Source organism: Mustela putorius, unplaced genomic scaffold (genome assembly GCF_011764305.1).
Source record: "Mustela putorius furo isolate JIRA1106 unplaced genomic scaffold, ASM1176430v1.1 tig00001584_pilon_pilon_pilon, whole genome shotgun sequence".
In the NCBI taxonomy this organism is placed as follows: Eukaryota; Metazoa; Chordata; class Mammalia; order Carnivora; family Mustelidae; genus Mustela; species Mustela putorius.
The window spans coordinates 267,428-280,029 of NW_025421806.1; the positions used below are offsets into that span (position 1 = coordinate 267,428).

Consider the following 12,602-nt stretch of genomic DNA (forward strand, 5'->3'; position numbering starts at 1 on the left):
ATATATGAATTAAATCTCAATAAAACTTTTTTTTGAAGTGCATGCATTCAGGAATAGAGAGATCTATGTTCAGATCCTGAACGTGTAATTAGTAGATATCTGTCCTTGGAATAGGTCTTAATATCTTAATATCTCTGAGTCTATGAAATGGAGATTAAAATAATGCATATCAGACACTTAGCATGCCTAGAATAAAGTATATACCTAGTAAGTGTCAGCTATTATATTGCCCAGTCTTGCAAAACTGTTCAGTTCTGGAATCCCAATTTCACAAACATTGCTATGCCATTTATAGAATACTCCCTTTAAGCCTACAGCCCTGAGGACACAATAAGAATATAGGAAGTTTGTATGTTGCGTATGATGATGTGTTAGCTTAGAAATGTATACTTTCTTATTTTGCCATTGACTCACTGCTTTTAATCATCTACCCATCACCTCAAACTTACTCATCAAATCAATCCTCTTTTCATATTAATGAGCTCTCTTCCATTTGCTCTCTTCCATCTAATTCAAATAAATTTGAAGAACAAAAGTAAAGTTATTGGTTCATATAACAGGAAGTTGGAAAATCCAGGGGTGGAGCTGAGCTCACATACTCAAAAATTATCATTTCTTTCCAATCTTGGATCTTATTTCCAATCTTGGATCAATGACTCCTTTTATTGGCAGAGTTTTTAAACAAAGTTTAGTCAGGCTCCTCTGAACTCTACTCAACCAAGCCCTGACTTTTGACCTTTTGTGTTATCTCTGCATTGTCCAATTTTAGCAAGAATCCTACTGAGTCCATTCAACCAGAATCCCCCATCCTTGATATCTGATCACACTCAGTATCTGATAGGGTTCATCTTCCACCATTCCTCAGGTGAGGTTGATCTCCCTGGCCTGCCTTCAACAAGAATCTTGTTAGGCTGGGCACCTGGGTGGCTCAGTTGGTTAAGCAGCTGCCTTCAGCTTAGGTCATGATCCTGGAGTCCCTGGATGGAGTCCCACATCAGGCTCCCTGCTCAGCAGGGAGTCTGCTTCTCCCTGGGACCCTCCCCCTTCTCATGATTCTCTCTCATTCTCTCAAATAAATAAAATCTTAAAAAAAAAAAAAGAATCTTGTTAGGTTGTTTTTCTAGACTCCTCCCTTAGTTTTGATGTTTCCTTTTAACTTTCCATCTACTGACCACCCCCTCTACTCCTTGGCTATATACTCCCACTTTTCCTTGTTATATTTGGGGTCGAGCCCAATCTCTCTCTTCTACTGCAAAACCCATTGTAGTGGTCCCCATATCTATTGTGATAGTCACCTGAGTAAAGTCTGCCTTATTATTCTTTAACAAGTATCACTAATAATTTTTCTCTTTAACATCACACCTACTGAGCCATACTGGGACAGTAGGATCATAGCTGCAAGCAGTTTCAGGATTATGTCATTCCAGTTTAGCAGGCCCAGAGGGAAGAGAAAACATCTTTCTCAGCATCTCTATTTTTAAAAATCTAAGGGATAATTGGGTGGTTGGTTAAGCACCGGACTCTTGGTTTCAGCTCAGGTTGTGATCTCGTGGGTCTGTGATTAGCAGAGTCTGCTTGAAGATTCTCTCCCTCTGTCCCTGCCCCTACTTGTTCTCTCTTTCTCTTTCTCTCAAATAAATACATTAAATCTTTCAAAAAATCTAAGAGATTTCTCAGAGCAGCTCCGTGAAGGATGGATTTTCTAAGCTTAAGAGAATGCATATTAATACCACATATTGTGTATTATGTCCCTCTCCAACATTAAATGTGTATTTTGCTTTAGTACTTAAAAGGGTCTACAAGGAGCTAATCTTTATTGACCAAGGAAGAGCATAAATGGTGCCTATTTCAACTGAAAATGGCATGCTGGTCATCTCTTCCATAAAGATTTTCTTGAGGAAGGCTCTTAGAACATTAGTCTGATGAATTGTTGGACCAGGATTGATACACCCAGTAGAATAATGGAACCATTCAGGCTGCATGCTACCAAGCTGCTGAATTTCAAAGGAAATAGATCCTGGCCTTCTCTTCAGCCTCTGTCTTTATACTCCATACCTTACCCTTTTTCTTTTTTCTTTTCCTTTTTTCTTTAAGTTTTGTTAATCAATATACAGTGCAATATTGGTTTCTGGAGTGGAATTCAGTGATTCGTAACTTACATACCATACCCAGTGCCCATCACAACAAGTGCCTTCTTTAATACCCATCACCCATCTACTTCCCTCCATCTCCTATTGCTTTTTTCTGACCTAACTCTGGCCTCCAGACAGATTCAGAACATGCTGGGTCCAGGATTCTGGTGGTCTACTGCTTTTAAAATTTTTAATTTTAATAGACTTCATTTTTTTAAAAGATTTTATTTATTTATTTACTTACTTGTCAGAGAGAGAGAGAGCAAGTGCACATGAGCATGAGCAGGGGAGGGGCAGAAGAAGAGGCAGGCTCTTGCTGAGCTAGGAGCCCCATGCAGGACTTGATCCCAGGACTCTAGGATCATGACCCGAACTGAAGGCAGACGCTTAACTGACTGAGCCACCCAGGCATCCCTAGACTTTATTTTTTAAAGCATTTTGGTTCACAGAAAATTGAGTGGAAGGTACAGAGATTTCCCATATACCCCTGGTCCCCCCAACACACACAGCCACCTCCATTATCAATATCCCCTCATCACAGTGGTACATTTGTTAACAACTGATGAGCCTACATCAGGTCATCATCAGAGTCCATAATCTACATAAAGTCTTGGTGTTGTACATTATATGGATTTGGGAAAATGTATAATGATGTGTATATATCATTATAGTGTCATGCAAAATATTTTCACTGCCCTAAAAATCCTCTGTGTTCTGCCTATTGATTCCTCCCTTCCCCCAACCCCTGACAACCACTGATCTTTCTATTGTCTCCATAGTTTTAACCTTTTCTGGAATGTCATACAATTAGAATCATGTAGTATGTCACCTATTCAGATTGGTTTCTTTCACTCAGTGATACACATTTGTGTTTCTTCCATATATTTTCCTTTTGGAATTTAGTAAGTTATAGCTTCCCCACTAAAAAGTTTGAACTTTGTTTTGTTAATATTTTTAAACTCTATTTTAATTCCAATATAAATAATATACAATATTATATTTGTTTCAGGTGTACAATGTAATGATTAAACAGTTCCAGACTTCACCCAGTGCTCATCACGACAAGTGCACTCCTTAATCCCCATCACCTATTTCACCTATCCCTCCAGTCCCCACCCCCTCTGGTAACCAACATTTTGTTTTCTATAGATAAAAGTCTGTATTTTGGTGTGTCTCCCTCTCTTTTGATCCTTTGTTGATTTTTTAAAATTTTATTTTCTCAGTGTTCCAAGATTCATTGTCCATACACCACACCAAGTGCTCCATGCAATACATGCCCCCCCTTATTACAACCAGGCTCACCCATCCCTCCACCTCCCTCCCCTCCAAAACCCTGTTTGTTTCTCAGAGTCCACAGTCTCTCATGGTTTACCTCCCCCTCCAATTTCCCCCAATTCACTTTTCCTTTCCTTCTCCTAATGTCCTCCATGTTATTCTTTTTTTCTTTTTAAGATTTTTTTAAAGATTTTATTTATTTATTTGACAGAGAGAGAGAGATCACAAGTAGGTAGAGCAGCAGGCAGAGAGAGAGGGAGAAGCAGGCTCCCTGCTGAGCAGAGAGCCCGTGGGGCTAAATCCCAGGACCCTGAGATCATGACCTGAGCTGAAGACAGGCTTAACCCACTGAGCCACCCAGGTGCCCCTTTTTTTAGATTTTATTTATTTATTTATTTATTTATTTATTATTTTCAGCATAAAAGTATTCATTATTTTTGCACCACACCCAGTGCTCCATGCAATCCGTGCCCTCTATAATACCCACCACCTGGTATCCCAACCTCCCACCCCCCGTCCCTTCAAAACCCTCAGATTGTTTTTCAGAGTCCATAGTCTCTCATGGTTCACCTCCCCTTCCAATTTCCCCCAACTCCCTTCTCCTCTCTAACTCCCCATGTCCTCCATGCTATTTGTTATGCTCCACAAACAAGTGAAATCATATGATAATTGACTCTCTCTGCTTGACTTATTTCACTCAGCGTAATCTCTTCCAGTCCCGTCCATGTTGCTACAAAAGTTGGGTATTCATCCTTTCTGATGGAGGCATAATACTCTGTAGTGAATATGGACCACATCTTCCTTACCATTTGTCCATTGAAGGGCATCATGGTTCTTTCCACAGTTTGGCAACTGTGGCCATTGCTGCTATAAACAGTGGGGTACCATGACCAGGTGGGATTCATCCCTGGGCTACAAGGATGGTTCAATATTCGCAAATCAATCAATGTGATACAACAAATTAATATGAGAAGAGAGAAGAACCATATGGTCCTCTCAATCGATGCAGAAAAAGCATATGACAAAATCCAGCATCCATTCCTGATTAAAACACTTCAAAGTATAGGGATAGAGGGATCATTCCTGAACTTCGTAAAATCTATCAAAGACCCACAGTAAATATCACCCTCAATGGGAAAAGCTTGCAGCCTTCCTGTTGAGATCAGGAACACAAGGATGCCCACTCTCACCACTCTTGTTCAACATAGTATTAGAAGTCCTAGCAACAGCAATCAGACAAGAAAGAGAAATAAAAGGTATCCAAATTGACAATGAAGAAGTGAAACTCTCTCTCTTCACAGATGACATGATTCTTTATATGGAAAACACAAAAGACTCCACCCCCAAACTACTAGAACTCATAGAGCAATTCAGCAACGTGGCAGGATACAAAGTCCATGTACAGAAATCAGTGGATTTCTTATACACTAACAATGAAAATACAGAAAGGGAAATTAGAGAATCGATTCCATTCACTATAGCACCAAGAACCGTAAGATACCTGGGAATAAACCTAACCAAAAAGGTAAAGGATCTGTATTCAAGGAACTATTTGTTTGACAGATCACAAGTAGGCAGAGAGACGGGCGGGGGGGGGCGGGGGGAACAGGCTCCCCGCTGAGCAGAGAGCCCGATTTGGGGCTCTATCCCAGCACCCTGAGATCATGACCTGAGCTGAAGGCAGAGGTCTAACCCACTGAGCCACCCAGGGGCCCCCTCCTTGTTATTCTTTGTGCTCCACAAGTAAGTGAAACTATATGATAATGGACTTTCTCTGCTTGACTTATTTCACTCAGCATAATCTCCTCCAGACCCATTCATGTTGATACAAAGGGTATTCATCCTTTCTGATGGAGGCGTAATATTCCATAGTATATATAGACCATATCTTCTTTATCCATTTGTCTGTTGAAGGGCATCTTGGCTCTTTCCACATTTTGGCGATTGTAGCCATTGCTGTTATGAACACTGGTGTATAGTTGGCCCTTCTTTTCACTGCATCTGTATCTTTTGACTGAATATCTCTTGATTTATCAAAAAGGTATTCATCTGGGATATGTTCTAAAGGATTTGTTCCCTACTCCAGTTTTCTTTAGGGTTTTTTTTTTTTTTAAAGATTTTATTTATTTACTTGACAGAGATCACAAGTAGGAAGAGAGGCAGGCAGAGAGAGAGAAGGGGAAGCAGGCTCCCCGCTGAGCAGAGAGCCCGATGTGGGGTTTGATCCCAGGACCCTGGGATCATGACCTGAGCCCAAGGCAGAGGCTTTAACCCACTGAGCCACCCAGGTGCCCCTCCTTAGAGTATTTTTGACAGGGAGTCTTTAAAAGACCCCAAATTCCTCTTTTGTAACCCAGTTTATGCTTGGAAAATAGATCATATTTTTAGATGGTTCACTGCTTAGGCATGGGATATGCATACCCCTTGAGGTATAGTGTGAGAGGTGTGAGAGTGAGACAAGTCAGTGAGAGGACAGGATTTATTCATGTTGAATCAGGGACCTATCAGAATTCTGACAGCAGGTAGTCTGAAGACCATCTGAGAAGGCCATTTGAGAAGAAGGGTTTTTAGATGAAGTTAATAAAGGTCAAAGTAAAACAGAAAAGCTAACTCATTCTCAAGACAGTGAGTTTATTCTGAGGCAAAGTTTGAGGTTTTGTAGTGGTAATCAAATCAAACAGAAAGGCCACAGAGTCAGCCTCCTTAATATTTAATGTTATTATTGATATGGTCAGATTTATGTCTGCCATTTTGATTTTTGTTTTCTATACATCTCATGTCTTTTTTGTTCTTTTCCCCCTTATTGCCTTCTTTTACATTAAGTGAATATATTATATTATATCCTTTAATGATTTCTTATGATGACCATACTAGGTAATAAAGTTTTTTACTTATGCTTGTTTCCTCAAGACAAATTTCTAGAAGTCAAATTACCCAGTCAAGAAAAAATGGCACATTCTTTTTTTTTTTTTTTTTTTTTTTTGACAGAGATCACAAATAGAGAGGCAGGCAGAGAGAAAGAGGGGGAAGCAGATTCCCTGCTGAGCAGAGAGTCTGATGCAGGGCTTGATCCCAGGAACCCAAGATCATGACCTGAGCTGAAGGCAAAGGCTTAACCCACTGAGCCACCCAGGTGCTCCAAAATGGCACATTGTTAAGCCTTTGATATCTAGAGCCAGATCTCTCTCCAGAACAGTTGCTGCAGTTTACATTCCCATCAGCAAGGCTTTTATGTATTGTTGACTGATCCTAGGTATCTGTCATTCTCTTGGAGAGTTTTAACTTAATTCATTGTAACTGGCTCTTATATAGGTAGTGAAATTTGAGCTGAAATCTAGTAAATTAAGGTTAATTTAATGTTCAGACTGGAGATCAGCTAAGAAATGAGCATTCTTGTATTTAACACCTGGGGTTATTTAATGGTGATTAATTTCCATAGTAACATCTTGATACTGGAAGAAGTATCAAAGTATCCATAATAAAGTGAGGTAAACATTTTTATCTCAAGTCCTATCATGTCTCAGCCAATCTCAGAATGAGAATGAGAACAAGGCCATGTTGATTTGTTTGACTACAGCCTCAGCCAAACTTAACATTGGAGAGATGTAACACAAATGCATGCTTGCTTGCCTTTTTTAAAAATTTTATTTATTTATTTGACAGAGAGAGAGAGCGAAAGAGGGAGCACAAGCAGGGGGAGTGGGAGAGGCGAAGAGGTAGCATGACGTGGAGCTCAATCCCTGGTCCCCAGACCCTGGACCCTGGGATCATGACCTGAGCCAAGGGCAGACATTTTTTTCTTTTTAATATTTTATTTATTTATTTGACAGACAGAGATCACAGGTAGGCAGAGAGGCGGGGGGAGGGGGGAGCAGGCTCCCTGCTGAGCAGAGAGCCCCAGGCAGGGCTCAATCCCAGGGATCATGACCCTGAGCCAAAGGCAGAGGCTTTAACCTACTGAGCCACCCAGGCACCCCCAAAGGCAGACACTTAACTGAACCAGACTGAGCCACCCAGCCACCCCCACAAATGCTTTCTTTAAAGCAAGTCATTCTGAGTCTAAGCCCTAGGCTTAGACCTAAATTCTTAACACCCGAAGCTGACTGCTTTCCCTTTAGTATGTACTATCAAATTCTTTCTTCTTCTTGTGGTGATGGGATAATTCTGTATTTTGGTAGTAGTTGTGATTACACACATGTGAAAGAGTGGCTAAAATCATATACATATTGTGTCAATGTTAAATTCCAATTTTGATATTTTACTATAATTATGTAAAATGTAGCCATTGGGAGAAATTGGGTAAGAGTACATGGGACCTCTGCAATTACTCAATAAAAAATTTACAGAAATTCTCCAAGAGCCTTTTATTTTTTGCATAGATGAATTCACATGGATTCAAAACTCTCACTCTCTCCTATTTCTCCACCCAACCCATTACCACCATTTCTATTGCTTCCCTTACTTCTTTTCTTCTATATACTTCTAATGTATTTTATATAAATACTTGAAAATATGAATATATATTCTTATTATTCCAGCTTTCCCACCAAAAGGATATGTGTTAGTCTGAGCCCTCAGAAAAGCTGTTGCCAAGACAGAATTAAATGTAAGAATAATTCTAGAGTTGTAATTGTTGGGTCAAGGGAAAATGTACTTGCAATTTATAACAAATATTTCTTAAATTTTTCTCCTTAGTGATTGCACCATTTTACACTCCCATCAGAAAAATATGAGATTGTTACTTTCTCCTCACTTTGCCAAAAGAGTGTGCTATTGAACTTTTGAATTTTCAATCTGCTGCAGTGATTTTAATTTGCATTTATCTTATTAAGAGTAAGTTTGAATGTCTTTTTAAAAGATTTTTATTTATTTCAGAGAGAAAGCACAAGTGTGAGAGACAGGCCAAGGGAGAGAGAGAAGCAGACTCCCTGCTAGGCAGGGCTCTATACCAGGATCCTGGCATCATAACCTGAATCAAAGGCAGCCGATTAACTGACCAAGCCACCTAGTCACTCTGTCTTTTCATGTTTTTAAGAGTCATTAGTATTTCTTTTCCTATGGACTGTTTCTGTCCTTTATAAATACTTCTACTGGCTTACTAACTGCTTTTTATATGTAAGAGGAGATTGGGCTTTGAAAAAAGATTTGCAATTCAGGTTGTAATTTGTCTTTTGGCTTTTTTGTGGTGTGTTCTGACATATGTAGATATGGCAGAAGATATTCTATGCAGAATAAATTAATCACTTATTTTATGGTTTCATAGTTACTAGAAAGGCTTTCCTTTCTCCAAGGTTCTAAAACAATTATTCCATGTATTCTTCTAGTACTTTAATCTATAAACTTTTTGTATGATTTTTAAAATTAAATCTGTTGATTGGAAGTTTATCTAAGTGTATAGTACAAAATATGAATTCACCTATCTTTCTTTAAAAAGCTATCCAGCTGTCCTAAAACCATTTATTTAAAATATACGTGTGCTTAGTGGTGCCTGGCTGGCTCAAATAGAAGAGCAGGCAACTCTTGGCCCCATATTCATGATTTGGAGCCCCACATTGGGAGTAGAGATTGCTTAAATAAACAAACAAACAGACTTTTTAAATACATGTTTACTGTACTGATTTGAAATGACACCTCTATCATATACTACTATGTGTTTGTTCTATTCTTGAACATTTTCATTAGTTCCATTTATCTGTCAGTCTATTCATGCACAAGTACCATCATGTTTTAATAATTAAGGCTATATAATTTTTTAAATTATTTGATATCACTAATCTCAGTTCTATCATAGTTCTTCCTGTTGAGAGTTTTACTATTTTTGCTTACTTCCAACCATAAATTTAGAAATCAGCCTAGTTGGGGCACCTGGGTGGCTCAGTGGGTTAAAGCCTCTGCCTTCGGCTCAGGTCATGATCCCAGGGTCCTGGGATCGAGCCCGCATCAGGCTTTCTGCTCAGCAAGCAGCCTGCTTCCTCCTCTCTCTCTGCCTGTTTCTCTGCCTACTTGTGAATAAAATCTTATTGAGATCACATTAAAATAGGAGCATCTGGGTGGCTCAGTTGGTTAAGCATGGAACTCTTGGTTTTGACTCAAGTTGCGATTTCTGGGTGGTGAGATCAAGCCCCTATAGGGCTCAGAGGGAGTCTGCTTGGGATTTTCTCTCCCTCTGCCCCTCCTCCCACTCGCCCATGCACTCTCTCTCTCTCTCTCTCAAATAAATAATTTTAGAGAGAGAGAAAGAAAGAGCAGACAGGGAGAGGCAGTGGGAGAGAATCTCCCACCAGGAGCCTACCGGTGCTCTATCCCAGGACCCATGTGATCCTGACCTGAGTTGAAATCACAAGTCCCACGCTTAACTGAACGAGACAACCAGGTGCCCCAATAAATAAATATGTTTTTAAAAACATTAACTTATAAATTAACTTTGGGATTTTTTTAGTGTTCCTATCTCTAAGAATATGGTATGTCTTTTTTGTTGTTGTTCAAGACTGCATTTATACGTTTGAAAAGGTTTTAATGTTTTTCTCAAAAAGATTTTGCTGTTTTATTCCTAAGTATTTATTATTTTGGGTTGCTATTGGAAAGGGGATTTTCTTCTCCAATATATCTTCCAATCATATATTTGTATATACAAAGGCTTTTGATTTCAGCATGTTAATTTTTATATTCAACTACCTAGTGAATTCTCTGTCTCTCTTTCCATTACTCACTCTCTCTCTCTCTCTCTCTCTCTCTTTCGGTGGTAGTAGTAATAACACTAGTGGTAGTAGTAGTAGTAGTAATTTTTGAGTCAATTATCTTCTGTTTTTCAGACACAATCATATCACCTTCCAATAATGACTGTTTACTTTCATCTTACTAATTTTTTATGCTTTCAACTTATTTCCATTTTTTTATTGTGTTAGCCACTCTATCCTCTACCAAGTGAAGACAAGGAGAAGCCAGGTAAGCAGGTATTCAGAGATTCTAGAAGAGGCCTTCAGTGAGGGTGCATCTTAGATTGGTGTTTGTTAGATTTTTTTTTTCTTTCATTGTAGCTATCAGTTGTGCCAGGCACTGTGCTAAACTCTCTTGTTTTACAAAACCCCCCATAATCCTACAAGCACTCTATGATGTTTATATAATTATCATCTTCATTTTACAGATAAAAGATCTAAAACGCGGAAAAGAAGGAACTTACCAAGGTAAAACTGAGATTCAAATCCCGTTGTAATTCCAAAGAAACTACTCTTTTAAAAAAATTATTTTTATTCATTTGACACAGAGAGAGATCACAAGTAGGCAGCGTTGCAGGCAGAGAGGGGGCAGGGAAGCAGGCTCCCTGCTGAGCAGAGAGCCCCATGCGGGGCTCTATCCCAGGACCCTGAGATCATGACCTGAGCTGAAGGGATAGGCTTAATCCACTGAGCTACCCAGGCACCCCCAAAGAAACTACTCTTAATTGCCAGGCTAATTGGGTACATCTGAGAATACCATAAGCCTCTCTTTGCTGTAACTTTTCAGACTATAAGGAGTCTGACTTTGCTAAAGACCCCTACATCTGAGCTATGGTCTGTGGTTTTGGCAGGATCCATTCTCATTTCTTTTTTTTTTTTAAGATTTTATTTATTTATTTGACAGACAGAGATCACAAGTAGGTGGAGAGGCAGGCAGAGAGAGAGGAAGGGAAGCAGGCTCCCTGCTGAGCAGAGAGCCTGATGCAGGGCTCGATCCCAGGACCCTGAGATCATGACCTGAGCAGAAGGCAGAGGCTTTAACCCACTGAGCCACCCAGGCACCCTCCATTCTCATTTCTTGATGAGATTCTTTTTTTTTTTTTCTTTAAAGATTTTATTTATTTATTTGACAGAGAGAAATCACAAGTAGATGGAGAGGCAGCCAGAGAGAGAGAGAGGGAAGCAGGCTCTCTGCTGAGCAGAGAGCCGGATGCGGGCCTCAATCCCAGGACCCTGAGATCATGACCTGAGCCGAAGGCAGCGGCTTAACCCACTGAGCCATCCAGGCGCCCCTCTTGATGAGGTTCTTGATGGGGCTCCCTAGGATGTCCTTGAATGGATTTCTAATTGCCCATAGCCTCTGAAATAGAGTAAATTTTTGTGTGGAGTATAATTTTATTTTGTATTTTGTAAGTGGTGTCTAATGAGATAATGCAGTATTCATGAGTAAAGACACAGGGTCATGTATGTCTGCCATTCCTTGCTGCTCCATTCACATGGAACATTTGCATGTCCCCATAAACAGAAATCTTGTGGACCCATGATGTTGGGAATTGTTCAAGACCCAAAGTGAATACAAGGTAAGCATAGTAGGAAAGTCACTGACTTCCATGGAGTGTTACTAAATGTACACTTATCAAGAAGTAAAATAAAGAATAGAGTTAATTTTGTTTAGTGTTTCCATGTTTTGGTAAGATTGAGGTACATAGGGGTGCCTGGGTGGCTCAGTGGGCTAAAGCCTCTGCCTTCAGCTCAGGTCATGGTCCCAAGGGTCCTGGGATTGAGCCCCGCATCCGGCTCTCTGCTCAGCGCAGAGCCTGCTTCCCTTCTTCTCTCTCTCTGCCTGCCTCTCTGCCTACTTGTGATCTCTGTCTGTCACATAAATAACTAAAATCTTTAACAACAACAAAAAAAGAATGAAGTACATATGCACGAGTTAGTTACAAAATATGAATTGTGTAATGTTGGTGATCCTGCATAAAGGTTAAATGATCTGAAATTTATACTTAAAACTGGCATTGTACAATACAATGATTAACAGTAAAATTCAGGGTTATTATTTAAAGTTCTAAATGTTTATTTAGAGTAACACTAGACAAGTAAAAAAGAAACAAACAACAAAACACCAGGACAAGTCAGGAGAGGGGGAAGGAGGGACTGTAGCAAAAAGGGAAAAGTTTAATATTTTAGTACCTTTAAACACATTCTTTCCTAATTTTTTAATATAGTGTCACCATTTTCATTTTACTCTAGACCCCACAAATAATGTGACCAGCCACTTTTTTTTTGTAATTTTATTTTATTTTTCTCAGTGTTCCAAGATTCATTGTTTATGCACCACACCCAGTGCTCCAAGCAATACCTGTCCTCCTTAATACCTACCACCAGGCTTACCCAAACACACCCTCACCACACTGCCCTCCAAAACCCTCAGTTTGTTTCTCAGAGTCCACAGTCTCTCATGGTTTGTTTCCCCCTC

At 39.7% G+C, this 12,602-nt stretch overlaps 1 long non-coding RNA gene across 1 annotated transcript; it reads left to right on the forward strand.

The window, feature by feature from the left end:
• The first annotated feature begins 7,884 nt into the window (after positions 1 to 7,884).
• Positions 7,885 to 11,868, forward strand: LOC101687305. The gene is made up of 3 exons (XR_006608918.1): positions 7,885 to 8,013; positions 10,552 to 10,591; positions 11,649 to 11,868. It is a non-coding gene; the product is annotated as an uncharacterized LOC101687305 (long non-coding RNA).
• Positions 11,869 to 12,602: the final 734 nt, after the last annotated feature.